This window comes from Amblyomma maculatum, chromosome 6, assembly GCF_055883805.1.
Source record: "Amblyomma maculatum isolate TAMU_Amacu chromosome 6, ASM5588380v1, whole genome shotgun sequence".
NCBI classification, from domain to species: Eukaryota; Metazoa; Arthropoda; class Arachnida; order Ixodida; family Ixodidae; genus Amblyomma; species Amblyomma maculatum.
The window spans coordinates 101,921,949-101,944,011 of NC_139349.1; the positions used below are offsets into that span (position 1 = coordinate 101,921,949).

Sequence of the window (22,063 nt, forward strand, 5' to 3'; positions counted from 1 at the left end):
GATTTCTAAAAGACTGATCAATGGCGACTTCTTGCTTCCTAAGTGTCTTCCTTTTTTTTTTTCATTGACTCTCTCCCTATATGTGATGTTTTTAGTCACTGTGTGCATTAAGAGAGCATAAACGGTGTGGTTGTTATGAGAGTCATTTGAGAAAAAAATATTGCCTCTGAAAACTGATAATTGGTTCCTTTTGGGTTGGGTTATATGTTGAACGCGTCAAAGCAACTCGGGATATGGGGACCGCCATAGTGAAGAGCTGGGAATAATTTCGAACAAATTATAAATGGTAAAGCCTCATAGATGTATCTCAACTTCTGGAAGCTGCGCATTATCTCATTCATGAAATGAGTCGAAATATTTATTTGGCAAATTAGCTAATGGTTTACAGAAGTTAGTAACTTGGCGCAAAAAGTGTTTCAGCTTTGCACAATTGCTGGAAATATATTGTCGCAAGAAATTCCTTTTTTTTTTTTTTTTTGTCTCAACTGATGCCATAACATTGCGGCTCTTTGTTTAGATCATCACTAAGAACACGCCTTTAAAACCCTGTTATTATGATGAGTGGCATGAACCCAAAGAAATTCATAAAGGATGGCCTAAATGATAAACGTGTCAGAATGGATTCGTCAATCGACCAAGAAATCATTCAGTTAATCATTGGCTGCATTCTCGAAGCTTGTCCTATGCAGAAGCAATCAATTATTTGTCAGCATGCCAGTGCAGAGCACTTGATGGCACGAACCGCAAATACTTACGAAGTTTTTATGCACGTTCTTGCCTGCTATGTTTAGAACACATTTTAGTTCACCCCAGAATCATGCCAGGGAAGGATATTTGTAAACTTTTCTTCGTTAGTTTACATTTGCTGATTTGCGTTTACATCTGTCAATATATATATATATATATTTTTTTTTTTTCTTGCAATACTGCCAGTCTCTAGTTGAGGCCATAGCAAGTGGGCATTACATTCATACTATCGAAAAAGTGATGATGGAAAGAGTCAAAGCACCTCCACAGAAATACAGTATTAGGCAATTCTTACAGCACAAGAAAACTGAAAATGTGTTATAAAATTTGCGTGAACAGCTCACGAATAAAGAACACATACAACTTCAAAAGGGAAACAGAATGTTAAGGACAGCTTTCTTGAAAGTCACGGCTGCTATGATGAGCTCGACAGAAGAAGATAGGTCTGACCTCACACATATTCAGATCTGGCACAAGCTTTAATGTTCATTTTAAAAGCCACCTCTATCAAGAAATAATAAACGGGCATTTAGAGACATATAAACCTGCCTTTCTGAGTCACCTATATAGCACCTTACTAATCGGCGCGGCGTCACCAGCATTGTCAGCATGTGCCGATGACTGCGCCTTCAGTTTCCGAGTGAAGTAAATTTGCGGCATAAGTAAAGGCAGCGAGGTACTGAAAGCGCTAAAGGAATGTATATATCAGGCCAATAATTACCGCCGTCCACGGACGTGAGAGTTGATTCGCGAGGAAAATAAGAAAATCTAAGCAGTAAGGACGATTACGACGCTTCCTAGTGGGAAATTTGCGCGCAGCTATTTAAGTGTTTTTGCGATATACATTGGAGGCAAACAATTTGAGGCTCTTGCATGCGTGTATGTATGTATGTATGTATGTATGTATGTATGTATGTATGTATGTATGTATGTATGTATGTATGTATGTATGTATGTATGTATGTATGTATGTATGTATGTATGTATGTATGTATGTATGTATGTATGTATGTATGTATGTATGTATGTATGTATGTATGTATGTATGTATGTATGTATGTATGTATGTATGTATGTATGTATGTATGTATGTATGTATGTATGTATGTATGTATGTATGTATGTATGTATGTATGTATGTATGTATGTATGTATGTATGTATGTATGTATGTATGTATGTATGTATGTATGTATGTATGTATGTATGTATGTATGTATGTGCATTTATAAAGTACATATTTTTCTCGGCAATGCGAATTTCAACATTTCGGCGATGTATTGAGGCAAAGTATTTCGGAGATTATTATGTGTATGTGAGTGCAGTTGCAAAGCTCCCTTTATTTTTCTCACGAGCCGAAGATAATTTCTCAGAGGAAAAGAAAGAAGAACCACGACCGAGCGACGCAAGCCTCGTGGCTCTTCTTTCTAATATGAGAAATCCTATTTGTCTCGTGACTATATCTCGTGGCTCGCAACTCTCATTCTCTCGGTTACACCGGCAACGGCACCAACGGTGACGCTGCTGAACCCCCGAAAAGGCGCATCAGAACTGCTCACTAAAATGAGGTGGAGTGCATTTTAATTAATATGCCTTCCTCGTGTAAAGCGTGTCACGTGTGTTTACACAGTTACCTATAGGGCATGAACTTGAAGGATAACTCAGTCGCAAGAAATTAAATTCTGAACGTCGCAGCGATCTACGGAAGAGAAAAAAAAAATATGAGTATTGAGACAGCAGTAAAATATAGTGATTAAGAAACGAACGGAAGTTACAGATATCCTCGCGGTAATCAAGAATACGAATTGGTTATGGACAAGGCAATTAATAAATAACGTCATAATAGACGCCTGAGTGGACTGCAAGAGAACGCTAACGTCGCAGGACAAGTCATGGGCTCAAGTAGACAGATAGGTTGAGGTATATATAGTTAGCGGCTGCAGCAGGACAGCTACCAGTATAGTTAGGGAGTTTTAACTATGGATGCCTTTGAAATAGGCTTTTGTTTCGCAGTCAGCGCAGCCGGAATGATTATGTTGCTGCACGTGGCAGTAGCAGGTGGCACCTTGCACAATCAAGGTCGAATCAGAGTTTTCATTATTCATGCGTTTTTACGAAGAGAGAAGATATTCAAGTGACGCATTATGAGCAAATAACATGTATTTTTACATGGAAAAGTGAACAGGCGAAAATTTGAAATTAATCACCGACTGTTGACAGCATATCATCGTTCTTATAAGCACTAGAGTTTGTTTGTTTGTTTTTGTTTGTCGCACCAGGTTCACACGAAGTTCACGTGAAATGGGTGCGTTGCAAAATATATAAACATACGGCTCGAGCTCATTTAGAAGATACTTTAATCTGGCCCCGTAACTCGGAAATTTCATCTGAGTGCAGTTAGTTACATTAAGGGATTACTATTAGCTACATTAACTGTCCTGGATTTTGTTATCCAGCGCCCAATTTTTTCTAGCTTGAAGTATCATTTTTTTTTAACCCGCCTGATCTATATACCTCAGCATAATCTCAAGATTTTTCTTTAACTTCACAGGTTTCAAGTCCATCTGTAGGTATATGATAAGCTGCATTAGATATATACTTTACCATCAGGGATGTCGGTAAGATGCTGCTCATGACAGTGCCTGCCAAATTCCCGGTAATACAGAGCACCACCCTTTCGCGTCTATTTCTCATATTTGTGGGATTTCATACCTGTACTTGCTCTCAAAACGAGCTGTTTACAGGGGTTTGAAAATTCTGCTCATTTAATCTAAGATTATAAAAGAGTAGGTGTATAAATTTTCAAGGGAACTATAGCCATTAACATTCTGTGCTATGTTACAAAGCCGTAAAGTATACATACAGCATGGCTTGCATTTCTTTTCTGTGGCAAGTATGTGCAGCTAAAGTTGCTCCGTGGTCGCCGTAATATATCTGCAATGTCTTCAATTATTTGAAGGAACTGTACGAAAAATGGCGCCGATAAGAATTGTGGTGGGAAGAGAATGCTTTCTTTCTTCGTTTTATAAACAGGGAACGGCTGTGAATAAGGAAATATAGACTTCAAACTCTTCCTTCTATTGTGTCTCTTACCATTTACTTTAATTTGGCTCTATATATATATATATGTATATATGTCTCACGTGCCAAAGCAACTTAATCTGTAATGGACGCCGCATAGCGGAGGGTGGTAGAAATTATTACCACCTGGGATTCAGTGCATTGGCATCGCATGCACAATTCAAGGGGCCCCAGGTGCAGTGTTGCTGATTTTAGTGTCACCTTATAACACATATGGATGAGGGTGCTTGCAAGAAACGCGTGCTCTAAGAGTGCAAAATTATATCCTACCGTTGGTATCGCTATACGTATATAGATTTCTCTACAAACCATGTCCAGTAGAAAGACCAAGCTTTATCGCCCCAGAAAACATTAAACTCATGGCGTTCACAATGATGATGAATATTAGTGATTTCACGACATCATTAGCTGAAGAGTGACATTACATAACTGAGTCTTCGTTTCTGCAGAGTAATATCAGACACACATTTTCCAAACAGTTCACGCCTAAAAAGGCCAAAGACTACGTCAAGAGAAGCATTTACCCTTTGGAAGCCGGTATATACCATATGGCACTGGGACTCGAACCCTGCACATGCCACATAAAAGGAGGGAACTGAAACCACCATATTTCATCGCTGCAGTCTTATGCCTGAAAGAACGGCCCATCAGTGCCTTATTTCGTCGCTTCAGAAACAAAAAACATTAAAGCAGCCGGCTGTTCTGGTATTCTTTCCCGGTTAACGACACTGCGTCATACATCTTCCCAGTCGTCTACATAAGCCGCACGGCTTATCAAGCGTGCATCACGGGCGCTGTTTTCCTCTCGAGCGTCAAGTGCGCTCCAAACAGCTTCCCACAAACGTGATGGCAACAAAAGGCTGCCCAGTGTCGTTCCAAATGGAGTGTCGATTGTTCTTTAAGTGGCCGCGGCAACATTTAATGACGTCAAATCAGGACACTGAGCTGCGTAACGCAAGCGATAGCAGGCAGAGACAAAACCTGAAAGCAGTGATAACGCCATATAAAGTCGGATCACGTATACCTTCTGTCCTCACGAAGGCGTGTGAACAGCCGTTTGTGAGGGACACCCCTTAAACGCGAGAAAATAAAACGACATGCAAACACTCAACAACAGGCCACGCGAGCAAGCGCCCTGCATATTCGCGCGTGACGTGGTTATTCAACACAACGGGAAAGGCACATTGTCACCACGCAGACACTGAAGCACATTACGGAAGTCTTCAACATTAGCAAGACCGGCAGCACATAGATGTTGCCGCTTTTACGATTGCACGGTTCCTGCGAGGTGAAATACAGGTTGATTGTTTAGATGCCCTGGTATGCGGAGTATGCCTGCCGCCGTGCGCAGGTCGTGGTTTGTCCAGGAATCCTTTTACGACTCTTTTATTGTCTGCTTACCACCAGCTCACTGGTCAAGGTCGGACATTGTTTACAAGCGCCAAACAACCGGCGTATATGCAGTTATGCAAATGTCAAGAGCAATTATGCGTCGACGTCAGTGCTTAACGAGTAAGGGGAACAAATGTGATGAGTAAGATAGCAGGAAAACGACGCTCAGCAAAATACTTCCAAATTTCTGCACGTGTTACTAAGGATGTGTGAGCGCTGGGTGTAATTGAGCATAAATTTCTGAAATCGCGCCGTTTGTTCATAACACCCCGGGTTTGCTTGCTTTTGGTGTGTGTGTGTTTTAGTCATGTACACTTCCTCGAAAAATGTTCGCAGAATCCGATATCTGCTGTCCACATAAAACTATAAGAGAAAGCCTCTACCGCAGGATTCTATAACTGAAAGCCCTTACTAATAATGTATTAGCAACACAGACTCTGTGTCGTTACTACACTTTTACTAAATACCATATATGGTCAAGACAAAAAAAAAAAGTAATTGTATGTCATATGCGCTGCTATATGAGTTCTATCTTATGGTAAAGGTGTGGTGTAAAACTTTTGATAGATTAATGAATGGATGCATATTTAACACAACCTCACCCATGTATACACCTCACTCAGCCACAACAGAGTTCTGTTCACAACACAAATGGTCAGGCAGAGAAGTGCATGCAGTGACAACTGAGCACACAAAGCATGCGAGGCAGTGATATACTAATCAAGCAATCATACTGAGCCAACACAAAGCATGCGAGGCAATGATATACTAATCAAGCAATCATACTGAGCAAACACAAAGCTGAACAGAAAACAACATAACAACAAACCAGCAGTGGTCACACAAGATACAACAGCAATGCACTCAATATTTATGCACAAAACATTTTTTTTTTTTTTTTTACTGGCTTATATCTAGCTATGTATCTGGCCCTGCTTGCCCGTTAGCAAACATACCCACAATATTATGAGCAAAAACGATGACAGAAACGGTCATTATATCTACTTTCATGACTCTGCAAATACACATAATTGGAAAACAACTACACTCGTGATACAACGTCATACAAATTATTTTTTAATATTGTGCGAGTTGCTACGAACAAAGTATCGAACAGCCGCAGTTAATCATCTATTAGTTCCTGATATGTTTACTAACCCTGCTCTGAAAGCATAATGAATGTATTTAAACGGTAGTAACAGTGATCAAAGTGAAGCAGCTATACCGTAAGTAGCTTTCACCTTTCTTATATAGCGCTGCATGTTTCTAGCAACGCGTTTACTGAACACAAATAAAAACAGTGCATATCACAGCGAACACGCACAAAACTTCAAAGATACAGACAACTTTATTCGCCTTGCTCACCTCTTGTTCGAGTATCCGTTAGTAGATCTCTTTTGCCACCACGAAATGAGATACTCCATGTGCAAGCACAGATTGCGCACCACAAGCACATTTACACGCGCAAACACCAACGGCAGCACACAGGGGATCGTGTTCGATCACTACCTGCAAAAGGAAAGAAAAAAGAAACGAAAGCAAAGAGCGCATTCATTATTGCCTGCAGCTTTTCTGGATGCCTGAAACACACATTCACTCTCATCAATGCAGGTTGTAATAAAAACACGTAAGTTGGAGACGATGCAGCTGTCACAATGCATGCTTCCTTACCACTCGTATGTCTACTACATGTATACAGTATATTTTATAGGACTATAGTGTTTCACGTTCCAAAGCAATTCAGGCTATAAGTGATGCCGCAGTGGAGGGTCTCCGGAAATATGGATCCCATGAAGTTCTTAAACGCGTACAGATATCGCACATCAAACAGGCGCCTTGCTTTTCGCCTTCATCGAAAAGAGGCTGCCACGGCCGAGATTTCATCCCGCTTTCTTTAGTCCATCAGCCGAGCGCCGTAACCACTCAGCCACCGCGGTGTGACTGTATAGCATATGTAAGAGCGTACGCAATGACCACGTAGTTAAGCGCAGGAATGCTATCATAGGATGGTCGTAAAGGTTTTCATATTTTTATGAAGTTATCAAGTTTTGATATTTATTTATTCTAGTTATATACTTTTCGTTCATATGAACGGTATGCTTGACTGTACTGTAAAGCGTTACTTAATTTCGTGCACTTCATCGAGACTGTAGTAATGCGGTATGATCACTTCTGTTGTATTTCTGTACTATACCTAGGCCACAATATTTCCCTGAATGCCGACTGAATATATATAAGCAAGAAGACGAATGAGCTGCATATTTATATACTGAATACTTAAGATGGCTAGTAAATGCACCCAGAAATGTATTTAATACGAGCGCGCCACTGACTATATTTTGTTTTTAACTGTAATTGCGTCGATACAAAATTGTGCAATGTTATTCTCGTACCGCGCGTTCCGCCAGGTAAATCAAACGTGCCTAAGGGCTTGTTCCATACACCTGAACTTAATGCCGCTCATACATGTCAAAGAACTCTCTCTTTTTTTTTTTTTTTGCTTAAAATTTGCGTCAATTACACAAAAAATGATTTTGTTTTGTCGCTGGTTCTTGAGCGCAAAATATTTCCATTTACCACAAGGTATTTCTGGCAAAGAAAATATCCTGGTGGCGGAACAGGTAAGCTTGATCCTGCAGCTTAGCATCAAACTGACAGATCAAGGGACCAGACATATCTCATCCTTTACTACTGCTTCTATACAAGACGTTTCTCCTATCAATCTAGTTGAATAAGGAGAGAAAACAAAAGAACTAGGAAGGAGTTCACTGCAATTTTCTCGTCGTCCGAAACTAGTTCATTAGCCTCTCAGAAGCGGACCATAAACGCACAGATGATTATTCTGTTGCCTCTCAGTCATCTCATTACGGACACTCGAAAAGAAAACGGCACGTACTGCCAAAAGTAAGAACAACGAAGGCACAAACCCCTCTGTCAAGATCGTAGCTGCGTTTATTTTACTTGTTTTACCATTGCGAATTTTGTGTACGGCGTACATAACTTTTCGGCATACTATCCTGTTTACCTGCCAATGCTCATTGTAGAATGAGACTCTAATTTCGCAAAATCTTTACACGCCATACGCGCTTCGGCATCCTCGCACAAGCGTTCTTAACGGTATACGGTCGCTCCGTTTGAAATCTGGCATCAAGTTCAGGCCGCCACCGCAAGGGGCGCGCCTGCATACCAACCTCTCACTCACTTCCCTTTCTCGGTGCAGTTCAAGAGGTCTCCGCTGCTGCATCCAGCGCTGCTGCAGCGCTACTCGTCCCAGTCTGGTGACGTTTCCAGAATGCGGCGGCGCGGGATATTCAAGCGCTCCTTTGCTGCGCTGCGGCGTACCTCTCCTGTCATCGCGGACAAGCCGCCGTAAGCTAGGTAAGGCAATGATGGGATATCACGCGAGGAAGCATTCAGCAGGGACTGATTTTTTTTTTCTTTTACGTTTGAAAACTATTAATCTTTTGCAGTGTGTAGTGTGACAGATGATGTACTCTGTAAATATTGATCACGTTTCTACGTGAACACTGGTGAATGTAATTATGCTTTTCAGATAATGATTTTCTTTACTTTGGAGAAATTAGGACTGAATCAAGTGAAGTACACTACATGTTGCTTCAAAAAATACGAATGAAAGAAGAGTCGCTTTTTAAACGCGCACACAACTATTACCTTGATTTACAGCAAAAAGCTGGCGCGGCAACGCTATATGATGAACTCTCCGTCGGAATAGTAATAGTTGTAACAGTAGGTGGCACCAGATTTAGGGCTGCTAGTAGCGCCATTATATAGAATGTTTCGACCTTGTCGCAGCGACTGAAGAGTTAGGGCGCACGGCTACTGATCCAGTCGACGCAAGTTCGACCCCGACCCTTGTGGCTGCGTTTCAGTGGATGGAGAACGCAAGGCACCCGTGTACTGTGCTTTGTCAGTATTCTGTAAATAACGTCAGGCAGTCGAAAATTCCGGAGTCCTCCACTACGGCATCGTTCATAGGTGACGTAGCTCTGGAACGTTAAAACTTGTAAACCCACCCAACCATACCAAATGTATCGGGTACAGGCACAGAATGATCACTGAGATCATATTTCAGGAAACTCGCCATTACTTGCAGGTCAGTAAGAAGATGTCATTTGTGGTTATTTGATCATAAAAGCCTGCGATCCTTAGAGTGGTCCTAGGAATATATATTCCGTATTATTGTTGCTGTCAATTCTCTGCTTGCGGCAGGGGAAAGTTTGGCCCATTATTTCTTTTAATTTTTTTTTTTTTTTTGAGCCTTGAGAACAAGTATCAGCTTTGTGTACGAATAAAAATAAAAATTTTATGGAATATAAATCTAATATACTACACCAAAGCAAGCGATGCCTTTTGGGTCAGCCATAAGAGGGACACCAAATGAAGAATGTAAAGGTTGGGCATTTTTGGTGGGAAAAAAAATGCGGTTAAGCATGTTCTTCTCAAGAAACAGTTGTCGCTTGACAGGAATGCTGTTCATCCTCCATCCCACCCTTCATGAATTAACGGCTACGTCGGAGGATTTCAGTGAATAATTATTACGGTCGCAGTTGTCCCAACCTAAATTACACTGGAATCCGTTCATCATCCTTGCGACAGAAAAATACCTAAAGATGAAGTTACGCCTTTCCAGCAGTTGTAAATTATTAGCTTTGAAAATAACTCCGTCAGTTCTTTGCTGAAAGTAATTAATGAACGGTTGCTGCTGGCTTTTCTGTTATTCATAATAGAATAAATTGATTTTAAGGTTTAGATTACTGTACCAGGACACAGTTGACGCCACTGAATGGCTTCATTTGGAGTTGCCTAAATATCTCAACGAACCTCTTCAGCGAACCAGAGAGAATGGGCTTGCAGTTTTTTTTTTTTCCAGCCAAGAATTTGTAGTGGTCACATTGCATACAGCAGACACCTAAAAACAACAACAAAAGCTTTTTTTATTACTTTATTCCACGCTGTAGTGTTCTAGAGATATACAAAGTGCCGAAGCTGATTGTGTCAGAACGCCGCCCTTAGAGCATGGCTGCCTGTCGACCCCGTCTCCGACAAAGAAAAATGGCAACATAACTGAATCTCCAATGAACGTTAATACACAAGAATAGCAAGAGAACCGCATTAAGCATTATAGCTTTCCCTAAGTTTGGTCAGAGGAACTGTTTGTAACCAGCGGGGTTACAGAGACATCGCATTCCCCGTGGAGTCAGTTCAGTTCAGTTCAGTCGTTAGTAATCAGTAAAGTTAGTAATCATGTGCATCCATGGAATATGAGCGATCATGGAATGTCCGGTAATTTGGAAGCTTTCATTGAGTTCAAAACGAACTTTCATTGTACATTGTCCTGAACATTGATAAGTACAAATTCTCAGCAGTGCGCTTTTTGCACATAAATCAAGTGACGACAATCTGTAGGAGTCCTGCTAGGTTTTGCATGATTTTCGTTCTTTTGCATTGATTTCAGTTCTCCCATTTTCACGACATATATGTATGCCAGTATGTCAATCATCTCTATTCGCAGTCCTTGATAAAACACTCCTTGCAAAACAACACTTGTCTCAATACTCGGTAATTTATTGCACACATTTAAAACGAATGACTTGATGATGAATCGGATTGTGTGCTTATATACAGTAAGAGTACAATCCATCCACATATTTTGTTGAAAGCCTCCGCTGGCTATACGTGTACTATGCACGTCCACTAAGCCTTATCCGCTGTTCGAGGCAGCCTACTTCGAACCGCCGGTTGAGCTTGTTGTTTACGCCTTCTTATAATATGCATCATTCTTGTTGGTTATGTAGACTCGCGAATGCTCATCTAAACTATAAATCGCAAACATTGGAGAAGTATCACCTGTCGCCAGCGTCTCTGAATACGTGGTACTATACATCTCATTTCTCTTTATTATAGGTGCACCTGCAGGATGAACTATGGGAGTCCGTGGAAAAGAGGAAGCGATTGATCATACTCATCGCAGCTCGTTCAGCAGCGAAAGCCTCATGCTTTGCCATGGATCCTGGAGTGCAAGGCAGCGGCTTCCAAGTGTGCATGCTCTCACGAGCCAACCTGACAAATCTGCAAGCTCTCGTCTCGCGTTTTCCCTCGAGGTAAATAAGTGACCCTCGAAACTTTGCTGCCGATATTTTTGTCTCCTTCTAAAGAACCTCCAAACTGTCTTTATTTGTGTGTATGTGTCGCTGTTTGCACTTCCATTTTTGTGTGTACACTTTGGTTTGCAGACCGCATGTATGTCAACCCGTCTCATTCATATGAACGTAACTAACGTTTTAGCACTGACATTTCGCTTTTTGAAGAAAGAGCGTTCAGGGATATAGGGACGGCATGCAGTCAGTCATATATAGGTACGTGGTGGTAAACTTCCGACTGCAGATATCGGTATGTATTAAAATATGGCAATGTATACCATCACATTTTCCATTTGCTGGCTGCATGATGAACTTGCTGTGATGTATGCAATGTTGGATGAAGCAGTTGAAAAATGTATATTTACCAGTGTGCTGTGTGCCTGGAAAATAGTCTGAAGGCGGAATTAGTACTCGCAGAACGTTGTACAGCCTTACAGCGTATTGTCAACAATGGTATGTCCATCGCATGTAATAATACAAGGAGAGAAGCTAAATGCACCTCAGAGGTATACTTCAGGATGACATGTGCCAAGAAAAGCAAAAAAAAAGGTTGACATCTCTTCTCAAGCGCATTGCAACTAAGTGAGCTAGACAGGCGTACATGAAATGGGAAAAGAGATCGCGTTCTGTTATGCTCTGTCCGTATGTGAAAAGTCTAAATTCAACTCGAGCCATTGCTAGCTATTCTCTGTTTCACTATAAAATGCGTTACCCACTGAAAAACTAGGTTACATGCTAAGATGTTCATGCCGTATTTTGGCTAATTTCCTTCAAGCTGCATACGATGCAAGCTTGAGAAAGTGGGCCTTAATAGACAGCTAATATGAATAACACCGCATGATGAGTTCCAGCTCAAACTTTATGCCATGACATAAAATTGAGTGCGTGCGAAGTTTTGTAGGGCTTGATTTTTGTGCTAAAATTTTATTTCCGTGCGACTTAGATAAACCTACTTGTAATAGAAAGGTTCCTTTTTTTCCTTCCTGTTATAAGGTATTTGCTCCTTAATGGGACTATCAGGGCCAGAATTCTCTTTTTGTATCCTCAAATTTGCTGTCGAAGGTGTTCTTATACTACCACAGAGCATATGTTGTTGCCCTATATCTCCATATACATGGCCTTATTGAGATTCAAGGGCATTTAACTCGCGATGTGAACGAAAGAAACTAACTGTGTGTCCGAATATGTCTGTATACGCTTAACGACAACTTATATAATTCATCGTTTTGTTCCGTCACTTGTTATTAATTATAGCCCAGCATTCTTTTACGACTTAGTGTCACTATAGCCTAACGGAGAGCCTTTGGGTGCATAGAAATCACGAATCGCACGTTGTGTGTGTGTGTGTGTGTGTGTGTGTGTGTGTGTGTGTGTGTGTGTGTGTGTGTGTGTGTGTGTGTGTGTGTGTGTGTGTGTGTGTGTGTGTGTGTGTGTGTGTGTGTGTGTGTGTGTGTGTGTGTGTGTGTGTGTGTGTGTGTGTGTGTGTGTGTGTGTGTGTGTGTGTGTGTGTGTGTGTGTGTGTGTGTGTGTGTGTGTGTGTGTGTGTGTGTGTGTGTGTGTGTGTGTGTGTGTGTGTGTGTGTGTGTGTGTGTGTGTGTGTGTGTGTGTGTGTGTGTGTGTGTGTGTGTGTGTGTGTGTGTGTGTGTGTGTGTGTGTGTGTGTGTGTGTGTGTGTGTGTGTGTGTGTGTGTGTGTGTGTGTGTGTGTGTGTGTGTGTGTGTGTGTGTGTGTGTGTGTGTGTGTGTGTGTGTGTGTGTGTGTGTGTGTGTGTGTGTGTGTGTGTGTGTGTGTGTGTGTGTGTGTGTGTGTGTGTGTGTGTGTGTGTGTGTGTGTGTGTGTGTGTGTGTGTGTGTGTGTGTGTGTGTGTGTGTGTGTGTGTGTGTGTGTGTGTGTGTGTGTGTGTGTGTGTGTGTGTGTGTGTGTGTGTGTGTGTGTGTGTGTGTGTGTGTGTGTGTGTGTGTGTGTGTGTGTGTGTGTGTGTGTGTGTGTGTGTGTGTGTGTGTGTGTGTGTGTGTGTGTGTGTGTGTGTGTGTGTGTGTGTGTGTGTGTGTGTGTGTGTGTGTGTGTGTGTGTGTGTGTGTGTGTGTGTGTGTGTGTGTGTGTGTGTGTGTGTGTGTGTGTGTGTGTGTGTGTGTGTGTGTGTGTGTGTGTGTGTGTGTGTGTGTGTTCAAGCAATTCGTTTTCTGTTCTGCTAATTGGAGAAATATGGGAGAGGCCTTCGCCCTGCAGTGGGCATAGTCAGGCTGATGGTGATGATGATGATGATGAAGAGTAATAGGTTTCTATATTTCAGTAATTATATTAAGAGTAACTTGAAATGCACTTGCACATTTATATCATATGTTTACGTTAATAAAATTGTTTTCTTTGTTACACTGAATGTGACAAGCCGGTAATTATACTGTCGTTGTTTCTCGCCATATTCGGCCAAGAAAGATATTTTGGAGCTACCTGGGCACATCTGCCTTCTTTAGAAATCATATAGTTCCACAGGATATTACACATTAATCATAATAGTGCTACATTTAAAATTGTAAATAACGCTAGGGTTAATATAGTTTAGCATGTATCACCACCGTAGTTGCTCAGTAACTAACCCTACTCATAAACGGGTATTTTTGCACATGCAAGGCTCTTAGACTACATCACTTAAAATACCCTGCGTGCAGAACCTGTACTGAAGTCAGCTCTCACTTGCATTTATTGCGCTGTACTTTATTTTCGTACACCAAAAATTGTGAACGTTAAAGCTAAAGCGACAGAGGAAAGCTTAAAGGTCCTCAACCCTCCTACATGGTCAATTGCACAGGGCTCTTCAAATAACATATGTACAGCCCCAGCCTAAAGTCTTTCGGGCCAATGCATTTCATTTGAGAGGCACAATGAAGTCATCATGTATAGACTGCACCACGAAAGACGAAATGGCCTCGAAATGTTGCGAGGTTTCTTCTGGTGGCAGAGAAGCTTAATGCCTGACGTGTGCTTCGAATGCCCCACGCTGCACAGTCCTCTCAAGGGAGATTCAATCCACTACAGAGAAAACTGTGGACAAGAGTTTTGCGTGGGAGTCGTGGCCGTGTGCAGTTTTGAAAATATCAAGGAAGAAAATCTAAGACGTCGGCTGTTTTTTACTGGAGTCTGAAAGTAAAATTACTGTGTTATACCAATTACAAGCTTATTTGAACACTTTCTTTCTAGCTTTTGAAGATACATTCAGAATAAAAAGCACTATACAATACATGATTCGTGATAAAGTTAGAGGCGCTGTTTTTAGCGGATACTTAGATTCTCGAAGGGAAATTGCAGTAATATTTATTCCCTGATCATAGTATGAATTCAGTCACCCAGAAAGAGTATCCGATATGTGATATAGATAGTGTGATTGGGAGCATTATAGAAATCAGTAGAACGAATGACACGTGGTGGAGCACTTCCGAGCAGATTTCTGGCGTGCGATGCATATAATTTTGTTTTTCACCACGTGTTTGTACTTGGGCGACTGTGGCGCTCACCTAATTCACACAAAACCACCTAGATATTCTCATTACATCATTTTTTTTTTATTTTTCTTCATGCCGCAACAGAACAGGCTCATGATTTGCCTTGAGGGAGTTCGCTTTGTGCTTTGTTTATAACGATGTAGTAATAGCATTGTTGTAAAATGAACACGAAAAGAGCATATATAATGTATTTCGGCGATTTTCGAAGACTATCTGAGAGCTTATATTCTCTAACTATCTGTACCTTTGTGAGATTTCGACATGATGATACTCACTTTCGGTTCCATTTGCCGGACAGGAAATGACCAACATGGAGGCACTTGCCGAAAAGGAGGCTTCAGGGAGCTCGTTGCTTAAAGTGAGTGGTCAAGCTAATTGGCTTACAAACTTTATCAGTGCATGTAATGTTATTTTCCTGGTGCGTAGTGCATTTCATGTCGAATTATATAAGTATAGCTTATGTGTGGTTTCATAGCATGACGCCGTATATTATGCAGCAGATGCCCAGAGCGATATGTTGTTCCACTTCAGATTTTGGCAATGCACACTGCAATAGTCATGGCAAAGTACTTTTGAAACTTTATTTACAAGTGCCCGTTAATTATCATTGAGCCAGCTTTCTCAATAAATCAGCTTTGACCTTTGTTGTCAGAACCCTTTTGTGCACGTCGGGCTGATATGTATTGGGTGTTAATAACAATTATATATATATATATATATATATATATATATATATATATATATATATATATATATATATATATATATATATTTCTTGATGAGAGAAATGGCACATACAGGAGCCGGTAAATTAGCGCAGCAAGCGAAACGTTGGCTGAATTCAGTTTTGTTACGTGCTTGCGGACGCGCACAACAAATGCCATCGTTAAGCAAGAAAGCCGATGCCTCAGATGATGTCATCTTATAAAGCCGCTGATGGGAAACGGACGTAGCAAGTATATGAAAGATGCCATGTGGTTGTCGGACCAGCCGCTGCACGCACATACATTGCCTACTTAGTGCCTCGATCCGCGCGCCATCGACGCGCAAGCTCATCGAGGAATCTTTTTACCAACTCGCGCCATCTGTCGGCCGTCGCTGGCAGATCCACACATACGCTTCAACCGAGAACTTCACCAGTAATTAAAAGAGAACTGAAGAGTTTGAGATAGAGCATGAACATGTCGATACTAATTACCTACTGTTCCTGCGCACCCAAAAGAATAACATATAAAATGACCTACGCTGACACCAGCTATATATATGGTTCTGACAGTGACAGGGTGAGGTGTATACCAAAACTTTCAAACTTCCCGCCGTAATTTTGGGTGTTCTCGCCATGCGGCACGGGAGGGCAGCTGCGAAAGCTTGAAGCCTTTGTCCAGACTTCGGTGCTTTGGGATACATAAAATTGTCATAGCGCTTGCTGTATAACTTTATTCCCCATGCACGCCGCTGCGTGGGAGCACTGTGATTGCGATCAGAAATCTCCTGGTCAGACATCACCCGCAGAAACGTGGGTAGTGTACTAGGAAGCAATATCAGAGACTTTGTGGAAGCATGATAGGTGTACGGTGATTGTGAATCGGGCAGGTATGCTTACAGGTTACCTATAAGATTGCGCGCAAAATTTACCTCCAGACGTAAAGTAATAAAAGGCTAAAATGCTCCTTCTTGAAGGCGCTTGTAAATAAGCTATTGTTCATAGGAACAGTTTGTTAAATTTGATCTAAATTTGTTAAATACTACGAAAAAAAAAGTAAATTTTCTGCAAACCATCTCTGTCCATTCGGTCAGGGAAATGTGCCGCCGCCGTTTTGAGCAAGAGAATATATATATATATATATATATATATATATATATATATATATATTTATTTTTATGACAGAGACTGAAATCGATCATATGTGGCACCTCGTTGTTTCAACATGGCGCCTATAATTCAGCAAATTACTATTACACTGAAATATATTCAGGAAGCGCGTTCTTTTATATAAAAGAACTTCGACAATAAAATATCGCTTCAGAATATTAGTGGCAGTTATGATATGTTTGTTCAAAATACATAAACGACTTTCGAACGACGCTGCCGACAGCGCTTGTGTAGAAAGAGCCTTGGAGATTCACGTGCTGTGCGGAGCTCACGTCTCGGTTCTGATGGCATTTTGGTCATGGTGATGCGACGTTTCCTCACTCAGGAGGTGGCGGAGCACGAAACAAGGAACGCCCTTTCGGGAGAGGGCGCTGCAATAACTTCGAGCGAGCGGCGCGTTTGGCTTTAATGCGCGACGCTTATCGCAACGTACTCCCCTGCGTTGTCGAGTGCTGTACTGCGCAATACCGGAGGGGTACTGCATGCCGCCGGAAAGCGTACGTGAAAGCATGTGCCGTAGATGTGAACGATGTGAACAGGAAAACAAGATAAAAGAAAACAGACAAGAAACGAGAATGACGAGAAACCTCGCTGCCAAGAACTCAATTCAACACGAGTTTTGCGGTGTATATACACTACGCGAGTAATTCACATTTCGGAGGTTCACTTATCACTTATTCTGCTTCACTTATCTGCTTGTCGGGCGCGTCAGGGAAATCAGTGCGCTGTAGGCACAACGAAATAAATAAAGTGGAAATAGCGAGTATGTTTTATATTTAAATAGTGTTTCTGTAAATTTACGTTTCTTTGTATTTCAAAAAAAAAAAAAAACGGAAAGGGATTATTCCCCATTTCGCTGAATTCTGCAGGCCCTGAATATGATCCATTCCCAGACTTGCGGTACAGACTGGCGAGGCATCCCAAATTCTCGAGGTAAGTCCCCACATGGGCCGAAATTAGAGCTGTGTCAAACCAGTATGAAATAAGCTTTATTTATTTTTTTCGCGTTATGTGAAGAAAATGTGTGTAGTGTAAGCACTATATTGAATGTACTCAGCTCTGTTATGCGTATGCCATTTTTTTGCGTTGTTTTTGAGATATTAATTCAGCACTGAGAAGAAAAGCTCGTGGACTGCAAAATTGTTATTTCTAGCTCCGATACCAGGATGCATAATAAATGGGGAACAGATGACGAACATAGCATACACTGTAAAAACAAAAACACCTTATTAGGTGTTTTCGCATGTCTATAACTAACACCCATGCACCCTTGAAAAAAAGTGGCTTCAGAGTGCCAGTACACCCTCAAAGATGGTGCTTCGGTTGGTCATAACACCCTTCTATGGGGGCAATGCACTGGGGTGTTTTCATCACCTTTACACCCTATTGCAGGGTGGAAGCATTGGCTTTGCACCCTTACACCCGTCGATAAAAATCAGTGCGGGTAACGTCCATATATTGCATTCCCTATTTAGGAATTACTTTTGCCACTACACGTTCCTTAATGCTTTTCCTATGTGCACATTATCAATCAAGCTTAACGGTATTCTTTTTAACCACCTGTAATGCCAAATGAGCATGTAAAGAGATGCTGCATGCCATTATTTTGACATCTCGAATGGCCCATGCCAGTATGATTGTTTTTTCAAATTCACAGAGCATGTTACAAAAAAATGTCACACAGAAGGAATCTGGAAGTCTTTTATTCGGCATAGAAGTGTCAGGGTTCGGGCTAGTGGGTGCTCGGGTGCTGGTGGAGGGGGGGGGGGGGGCAGTGGGGCACTTGTGTTCTGTTTCTTCATTGATGCGCGCTATGGAACCTCATTTATTTAACAATACTGCCACTCTATACCGAGAGCCTAGCAGACGGGCAAAAACATGCATGGTATGTACGTAAATACCTAAAAAAATGAAGGAAGCAAAACAGTTCCAACAAATGCAGACAACAAAGTATACAATTTTTTCAAAAACAGAACCGAACAATGAACACAACAGCATGGTGACATTTCTGAAAAAACAACAACAAAACGTTTAGTCGTATGCAACAATAATCGCAGTACACAATATTAATACTATGCTTTGTCAGTGTCAACGCGTGCGCTTGCATAAAATTCGGCCTTAAGCGATGAAATAAAGCGTCGTACAGCACATCTTGGCTTCGACACGCAGACGCCCAAAAAGAGGTGCTCTATAAAGCAGCACAAATTATCGGAACCCTTGTCATATGCCAGATTGAACAGCCAAAATCCACCCATTATTGGAACAATACCCTAAGTAGAGTCGATGTCTCGAAGAAGCTTCCGCTGCTGAATGTAGGGGAAATGCTCTTCAGCTTCTTTGATGCTGCTCCCAGTATATCCGACGCACGGCGTGGGAGGCTTTTCTTCCTGTTCCTTGATAAAATTGTGAAAGAAGTGCATAACAGAGCAGCTGTATAAATATGCACTGCACCTGGCAAAAAGCAAATTCAACATATTTTCTACTCTATATTTAGAATACGCCAATGCCCCTTTAGTGTACAGCAGTGTGCTGGAAAAGGGCCCTATCGGAAACCACTGGTGGTTATCTCACAATTAACAATGCTGAGTATACTGTTATGGTTGGTTCAGGAGGCACAAAGCCAGCAGTCTGATCAAGTCATAAATGAGAGCACATAAGGTCAACCCATTTTTATTCATGCAGCATGCTGTTGCATGGTAATTTTAGATTATGCAAGCTATTTTATCAAACAAAAATGGCTACACTCATCAAAAGCACCTGGGTTAGAAAACTTCAATGCTGCCCCACGAACTTTTCATTTCACATCAACTGGAATGCTTATTATGATAGTTAAAAATGTAAATAAACAATAAACAGCACTGGAGCACAGTGTTTACTACTAAAATATTAACAGCTGGCTCAATTGAAGGTTTCACACAAGGCCTACAGCATACCCTGCACTGGCCAAGTAGATACTGCAGAACAAAAAAAAAAACGTGGAAAGAGCATACTTAGTGACGAGGCACTACAAAAAAAAAAAAAAAACAAAAAAACAAAGTGCATGTAATACATAACACATAATGCATTTCTGAACTTTTGCACGTCTTCTTGTGCTAAGTATGAACCAGCCAAGCCCTAGGTCATCGCAATGCTTCCTGAAGTGTTTACATTTAAGGTTTAGTAGCAAGGAAAAAGTGTTCTCGCTGCTCTATGTGGCAGTTCTGAAACTTCATCACACATTATTCATTAAAAGTGTACACTGGAGCTTTGAGTTGAGCGACAATTACATGTGCAACAGCAGAGCATTACCAAACAACCAAACACCAGAAGCTCTAAAAAATGTCAACACTGAAGCATGGCATGTTAAAACATTTTCCACGCATAGCACATTGTATGCATAGACATCCAGAACATCAGTGGTGAGCCTCAAGAGGCGGCAGGAAGCTCAAGTGTTCAAGAAGTTGTAATCGTTATGGCGGCAGGCAGTCTGAGCACTTTGAAATACTAAAGGTTCGAATACTAAAAATATGTTGACTAACTTGAAATGCAAAAATAACAATTTGGATTTATTGAGAATGTTTACTATAAATGAGAATGTCTATGACAGTGCCACATGGTTAATGCATGAAATGTTAGCATCTGTAGTTGAAGGCATTATAATTATACAGCATGAACCTTGAAACACAGCAGTATTTTCTCCCAACCAATGTGGTAAACCTAATCTCAGAAGAATTAAAATTATTACATCATTTCAAACTTGGCTAGCAAATTACAGCATTTTTTAAAACAGCTATTAAACTGCATTACCTACCTTCAGAAGCCTGTAGGATAAGACAATGTGGCAAATATTTCTTTTGAAGCAGTCTCAGATTATATATTCCAGACATCAGGAACATGTTAGGTACTAGCATGCATGAGCAGGTTGAGAGACCCCTTTCCAGCAAATGCTAAACCCCACCAAGCTGCCTGCAAGAGCCATCTGATAAAGCACTGCTGGTCCACAGCAGAGTGCTTAGTGAAATGGCACACTGCACCAATCTTGACATTACCAGTACTTCATCAGGTGACTCTTGTATGCAATATGACGTGGTAAGCATGTGATGGCAGGAGTCTCTTAAAAGTGCTTTTGATTGTACTTACAGAGCAAATAATCCTTTCACAGCAAAGAATTCACAGTTGTGATGAACACTTGTGTAGTATTTCTATTTGAATTATGAATCACTAATACATATTACAAGTTAGACTGTAAACCAATTTAGAAACAAAGAAAATTCGCTAATAATGTCGGTTTCAAGTAGGCTTCCTGAATATTCAAATGACAGAGAAAACTTACAAATGATACAAACAACATCCAGAGCTCCCGGCTGGTTCCCAATGTTTGCCAAGAGTTGCAGAATGCATACTGTCTGTACATCTACAATAGAAATAAGCAACACAACAATGGTGTACCTCCTTGCAGGTAAAAAGAGACAGCCGAGTTTTTAGGCGATAATTTATTGTCTAATTTAGGGAGGCAAATAAACAAAATTGAAAACATGTAGAGGCACGCAAACTGAAAGCCAAACATCTGACAGCAAAAATTAGCAAAGCTTGTGAAGATTTGAATCAGGTATCACCTAATTCTCTGCTACTAGTTGAACAGATTCGAAAAGGCTGCACCATTACAATGGAGAAGAACAATAGGTAATTTAAATTTAGCTAATGCGAAAATTGTTACATATGAAGAAATGCACAGGCTAGTTATGGTTTTATTATTCTTTCTGATGCTCAGCTATGTTTTTAGTATATCTATAAGGCAATGCAAAATGGCAAAAATGTAGGCATTTAGCGAAAAACTACCAATTAGATAGCACATTAAGGAAACAGCTTAATACTTACGCTTCTTTCTCCTTTCACGCATTCCCTCAGAACATACTTCGAGCACCCGGGCAATGTCCTTTTTTCTTGCACGAATGGTGTCCTTCAAAACCAAGACAAGTGTCTTGTTAAGGCCAATTTCAACTGCCTCTTTGCCGTCCTTCTTGATCAGCAGGTTGACGTCATGTAAGAACTGCAAGTTTGTGTGAATGGTAGCCATAAAGAATTCATTTTACTCAATGTTTCAAGTAACTGAATATTAAAAATCATTGTACAAAAGCTAAGGCAATTGATGTCTTTGTACATATCTGAAAAAAAAAACGCATTAGCAAACAGCAAATACAAATATTTACTAAGGTTAGAAAACTGCAAAAACCATCAGTATTTTGCCACTCATCGCCAAACTGCAAGCAATATTAAGGAAAGTCTAATATAAAAAATAACAAAGCAAACATTATGACCCTCCTTCCCTCAA

General features: G+C 40.9%; 1 long non-coding RNA gene across 1 annotated transcript; it reads right to left on the reverse strand.

Annotated features, from left to right (window-relative positions):
* Positions 1 to 19,067: 19,067 nt before the first annotated feature.
* LOC146186456 (uncharacterized) lies at positions 19,068 to 21,808 on the reverse strand. The gene is made up of 3 exons (XR_014708308.1): positions 21,610 to 21,808; positions 21,065 to 21,145; positions 19,068 to 19,145 (listed from the first exon to the last, which is right to left on the reverse strand). It is a non-coding gene; the product is annotated as an uncharacterized LOC146186456 (long non-coding RNA).
* Positions 21,809 to 22,063: the final 255 nt, after the last annotated feature.